This window comes from Thalassophryne amazonica, chromosome 15 (assembly GCF_902500255.1).
Source record: "Thalassophryne amazonica chromosome 15, fThaAma1.1, whole genome shotgun sequence".
Taxonomy (NCBI): Eukaryota; Metazoa; Chordata; class Actinopteri; order Batrachoidiformes; family Batrachoididae; genus Thalassophryne; species Thalassophryne amazonica.
Window position 1 is genome coordinate 95801394 of NC_047117.1, and position 6154 is coordinate 95807547.

Sequence of the window (6154 nt, forward strand, 5' to 3'; positions counted from 1 at the left end):
CTCGTCCACAGCAGGATACGGCACTTATGTAAAATGAAAAATAACTTGCTCACTCATGAAGAATGCAGACAACAAGTCTTTCTTTCTAAAACCTCCTCTTCTCACTAAGAGGAATAATAATATAAGCATAAACTATAAGAAAATAAATAATAATATAAGCATAAACTAAAGAAAATAAGAGCATGAACTATATAAAATCCTTGACATAATCCTCCCTGTTTATCATTTATTTACATAAGTTTGTCATGTCCAAAACACACTTCAATAGAAAATTTGTCCACTTTAACCACTTATTACATTTTCAGCTAAAGCTTCATAGGCTAAGAGTGTGTTAACTCATCACGTCAACAGTTCAAGCTTGAACTGGAGTTGTGAGCTTTTCAATAGCCTCATAATTCAACACAGTCGTCATAGTTTTCTCCACTAAGGTCTGACTGTTTCAATGCTTGATATTTTGGCATAGTTTGTTGGAAAGCCAGATTACACTGTACAAATGTATTTGACACCATTTTGCCAACCATTGTTTTGATACAAGGGATCACACAACACATGCAAAGTCCAATCAGAATTAGGACTATAATAACTGGTGTCACCATTTTCAATAGTAACTGCCAACATGGTCCTGAAGTCAACCAGGACCAGGTGGTTCACGGCTAGGGTGTCTTTATGCATTGCATCACGAAGTTTATTCAGCTCTTCCAATGCGTCCTGCACATCCACTGAATGAATGGAGTCTGGGATGAAAGTACAGCATGTTGTGTTCAGCAGAACACAAACTCCTCCCTGTGAACCAGTAAGCAAGTCTAAAACCATGCGATTTTGCATCACCATGGTACGTAGAGCATCTATTTCAGTATTTTGAGCTGCTACTATTTTCTCAGTTACATTCATGAACAGACCCAATCGATAATTCAGAGTTTCAATCACTGACTTTTTTACCACTCCTATCCAGGGGAACAGTGAATGTGCTATTTTGTCTCCTACAGACCACAATTTTTGGTCCTTTGGTACATCCGAGCCCCACATGTGATCATGTGGTAACACATTTGGGTATATCGATGTCCTCCGTCTGGTGCTGCCATTCTTCTCTGTGGAGGTCCTTGGCACTACCACATATGTATGGTCAGTCACCTGGGTAGGTGCACACACACCACCCCAATTTGGTGGGAGACTCATGTACAGTCTGGAACCACAAAGCCAATAGATGTCATCATACACCGGAGTACCATTTACAGGTGGTAGCAAAAACTTACTAACATAAGCACATGCTTCATCCGTTCCCCATGGACAGGAGCCTGTATAATTACATCCCCGTCCAATGTGATGAAGATAAGTACCATCCACATATTATGTTTTGGTTAGGCTTAAATTATTTGATAAAACATACGTTTGGGTACACAGACGTTTCTTAATTTTACCTATAGTTTTATTCCCTGTCCCGTAAAAGCAAATCGGGAATGGCCGTTGTGATGACAGTTGAACATGTGATGATATTTTTGCGTTTCCCTTCAGTCTAGTCAATGGCGCAGCACTTGGGCACGCTTGTACGTCTTCTGTTGAAATCCCTATCATATAAGTGGTTGCACTGAGGCAAGTGGTATTACGTCTTGTCAGATTTGCTGAGAACTGCTGCCCCCGAAATACAGTTTGATTATGCATCCGTATGATAAGACATTCTGTCACCCTAGCAGGGTACGGTTTAGCCGTCAGAGCTGGGTGTGTTGAGGATATAGGCATTTGTGAACAAACATAACAATTAGTAACATGTAATTCCATAGCCAATAAATGAACATATCTGTACCACATATTAGTATGGTATATATGAGGGTGTCCATCTGTCTCATTCACATTATGAATAAACCTCTTCTGACGTTGCTTCCGTTGTTCTCTGGCTCGGTCCACAGTGAGCTGCAATTCTTGGGTCAACCACCAGGCCAGGAATCCGAGGAGCACAAAACACACTAAGATCACAACGCAACCGGCTGAGCACGCCGCTCCGGGGTCTGCTGTAGTTCAGTCATGATTGCTAGGATACAGTGTTGTTAACCAACCTTACCTAATAGTGCAAGGATCTCCCTGCTTCACTGGCGTTGAGACAATCTATTGCTAATTAAATAGACTCCCTTTGTAGCCAGACTTCCCCTTACACTGTGGAGGCAGCCAACACACGCTGTATCTTACAGTGACTTAGATGTATCCACGTTGAGCTCTCCGCTATCTTTACTGCAGTTGGTGTTGTTAACAGCACTTGGTATGGACCTTCCCAACGAGGACTGGACCAGTTCTTCCTCTTAATCACTCTGATGAACACCCAGTCTCCTGGCTGGACTACTGGAAGGCCATCCTGTGGGAGATCAAAATTATTCGGCAGTAAATGTGTTTGTTATCTCTTTCTGTGTTAATGTCTTTTTCATAAAATCTGCTAATGTTTGTTTCTCATCTGCTGTTTTAGTATCCATGTCAAAAATTGGTAGACGATATGGTCGTCCATAAAGTATCTCAAATGGTGTTAAACCTGATGGTGTTGGTGTTATTCTCATATACAATTTTACTAGGTCCAAACATTCAATCCAGGTTCGTTTTGTCTCTTCCATACATTTCCTTAATCTTATTTTTATTGTGCCCTTTGTCCTTTCCACTAATCCTGCACTTTGTGGGTGGTAAGCACAATGATGTTTTAACTTAATTTTCATGTGTTCTGCTACTCTTTGTACAACTTCATTTACAAAATGTGTTCCATTATCACTGTACAATGTCTCTGGTATTCCATAATACGGAATAATTGTCTTACACAGTGCTTTTGCTACTGTTAAAGCATCTGCTTTTTGTGATGGAACAATTTCTACCCATTTTGAAAAGGAATCAATTAATACTAGACAGTATTGATAAGGTCCACATCGATTTAGTTCAGTAAAGTCCATATGAACAATTTGAAAAGGATACTGTGGTTTTGGGAATTGCCCTCTCCGGGGTCTTATATTTCCCTGTGGGTTGTGTTTCAATCAGGTAACACAGGCTTTACAAAATTTTTTTTGAGTATAAATTAAATCCATAGGTAGTAAAGTATTGGTCTACAATATATACCATCCCCCCTGTCGACACATGCGTTAACCCATGCGTCGCAATTGCAGCTGCTTTGAATAAGCTTTTGGGTAGGATGGGTTTGTTATGTACACAATAAAGTCCTTTGGGGTTTGGGGTTGCCCCATTTTTCAACCACAAATGTTGTTCCTGTGCTGGTGCCTGTTTTTGCATAACCAATAAAAGGTCAGAATCTATTAATGGTTCATTGTCTGTCTGAGCTGTGTAAATAGAAGAAGTGCCATATCAACCAGCTGCTGCTTCTTTCGCTGTTTTGTCTGCCAGGCAGTTTCCTCTGGAGACAAAATCTGTACCTCTGGTGTGGGCTGCGCATTTACATAATGCCAGGTGTGATGGTAATGTCACTGCTTCAAGCAAATTTGAGTAAGCCTGCATGTGTCACTGGTTTCCCTGTAGAGGTTATCATACCTCTTTGTTGCCATTGTTTTGCAAAGAACCAAATTGTTGAAAATGCATATTGACTATCTGTATAGACTGTCAGTTTCTGTCCTTTAGCCAAGATACAAGCTCTGGTTAATGCAATGAGTTCTGCAGCTTGGGCTGATTTAAAATGATCAATCTGTTTTGCTTCAATAACAGTATTTGGTAATTGAACAACAGCATAGCCTGTTAATGTCTGTCCTTTCTGATCTTTGAAACATGAGCCATCCACAAAGTAATGTAGTCCATCTGTAAATGGTTCGTCTGTTAAGTCTGGTCGAGGTAATTGTTGTTTCTGTGTGTCTGCCAAACAATCATGCGGTTCACCGTCTGTCTCAGTAGGTAGGAGCGTGGCGGGATTCAAGGTGTTGCATCTTTCAATGGTAATATGTGGCTGAGACAATAGCATTGCTGTATATGCTATCTGTCTAGCAGGCGATAAGAATGTCATCTTTGTTTGCAGGAGTAACACACTGACTGTGTGTGGTACTTTAACAGTCAATGGGTGGAACAAAACAACATCCGCTGTAATTTCCACTGCCATTGCCACTCCACATACTGCTTGGACACAGGGAGGTAGGCCCTGTGCCACTGGATCCAAACGTTTGGAATAATAGCCGACTGGTTTATTTTTATTACCATGTTGTTGTAGCTGCACACATGAATCCCTGTTTTGTGTCCACCATGAGAGTGAATGGCTTGGCATAATTGGGCAGACATAATACTGTGGAACTCACAAGTTCTTGTTTAAGAGCTGTAAACTGTTCTTCAGCTTCTTTATTCCACTGTATTTTGTCACTCATAGCCATTGGTATAGAGTGTATTAAATCCTGCAATTTCTGCACCTTCTCTGCATAACATGGAATCCAGGCTCTGCAATAATTACAGATACTTAAGAAAGTCATCATTTCCTTTTTAGTTGACGGTTTAGGCACTTTGAGAATAGCGTGCTTTCGATCGTCTTGTATTCGTTTCCCCTCAGCTGATAGGACGTGGCCTAAATAAGTCACTTGTGGTTGCACAAACTGCAACTTTTGCTTTTTAATTTTACTTCCTGTTTCTGCCAAATGTTGCAAAAGCATCATGGTACATTTTGTACAGCTGTCTTTTGTCTTTCCTGCCACCAAAATGTCATCTACATACACCAAGATTTGTGAATCTTCTGGTGGAGTAAATGAAGATAAGCAACAATTTATTGCTTGTGTAAAAATGGTCGGACTGTCAGCAAAACCTTGAGGGAGTCTTGTATATGTGTATCTTTTCCCTTTGAATGTAAAAGCAAACCAAAATTGAGAGTCTGGATGAACAGGTACTGAGAAAAATGCATTACTGATGTCTATGACAGAGAAGTACATGTTTCCAGGACTTAATCTATTTAGCAGCGTATGTGGGTCTGGTACCAGAGGGGCACTAGTTTCTACTGCAGCATTTACTGCACGTAGGTCTTGTACCATTCGCCAATTCTGATTATCTGCTTTTTTCACAGGATATATTGGAGTGTTACAGGATGCATCTAAACATTCCCTGATGACTCCTGCTTCCAGTAATTCTGCAAAACCGGTTCAGTTCCTTTTTCTGCTTCAGGTTTTAATGGATATTGTTTGATCCGTGGTCTCCAATCAGATCGTGGCTTAATTTTGACTGGCGGAATATTTTTCAACAGTCCTACATCTGTGGGTGCATTCACCCAGAGATGAGGAGGCAGTTTGGCCAATAAAGTCTCATCTTCCTGTGTCAACAACACAGATGTTGTTAAATTTCAATCATCCAGATCTACTTCATGTATCACCGGTGTCGTCCAAGCACTTACAAACATGTATTTCCGATACAAGCCTGTGGATGGACTGAAATCCCACACCGACACTTCATCTGCTTCGTGCCAATCAGTCGCTTCCTCAGCTATTTTAACAATTCCTCCAAGGTCCTTCCAGGACTGAGTGTCTGCCTTGTCAGTGAAATATGCGGCACAGCCTCAGGTTTTCCTCTGTACCATTTGTCTGCACTTTGGGTCAGCACTACACTACACACAGAGGTGGTTTTTCTGTCTGTGTATAGGTGTGCTACTGTCTGTAATTCTGATGGAATTTTCAGAAATCCTGCTCCATACCTTTCATCCTTTTGTGGAGTGAATAGCATAGTTATGTGTAGATCTTTAGGTGACATCATTACTACGTGTTCTCTGTTTTCACAGGTCATCAGACCTTCCTCTAATAATTGTTCAGTTTGTCTCAACTCCGACAGATCCAAAGAGTACTGCCAGGCCTGGGCCAAATTTGTATATACAGTAGCGGGCTGCCTCACAGCTCTCATACCACCTACTGTTGGTGTGACTCCTATAGATAAGGCACTCATCAAATCTCGTCCCAGTAAATTTACTGGACAATGGGGCGAATAAACCACAGAGACACAAGCAGTTTGGTTCGTTTCAGGATCTTCAAAATTGACAAACTTCAATATTTTCTCTGAATTCACCTGTCCATTTGCAGATTTTACCCAAACGACTTCTTTTGCAAATTTAGTTCCGGGAGGTCTGTCTGTTATCACTGTCCTACATGCTCCTGTGTCACAGAGAAAATCCATGTCCTGTCCATTTACCTTTAGAGTCACCACAGGTCTTTCTTTCAGGAGTGGT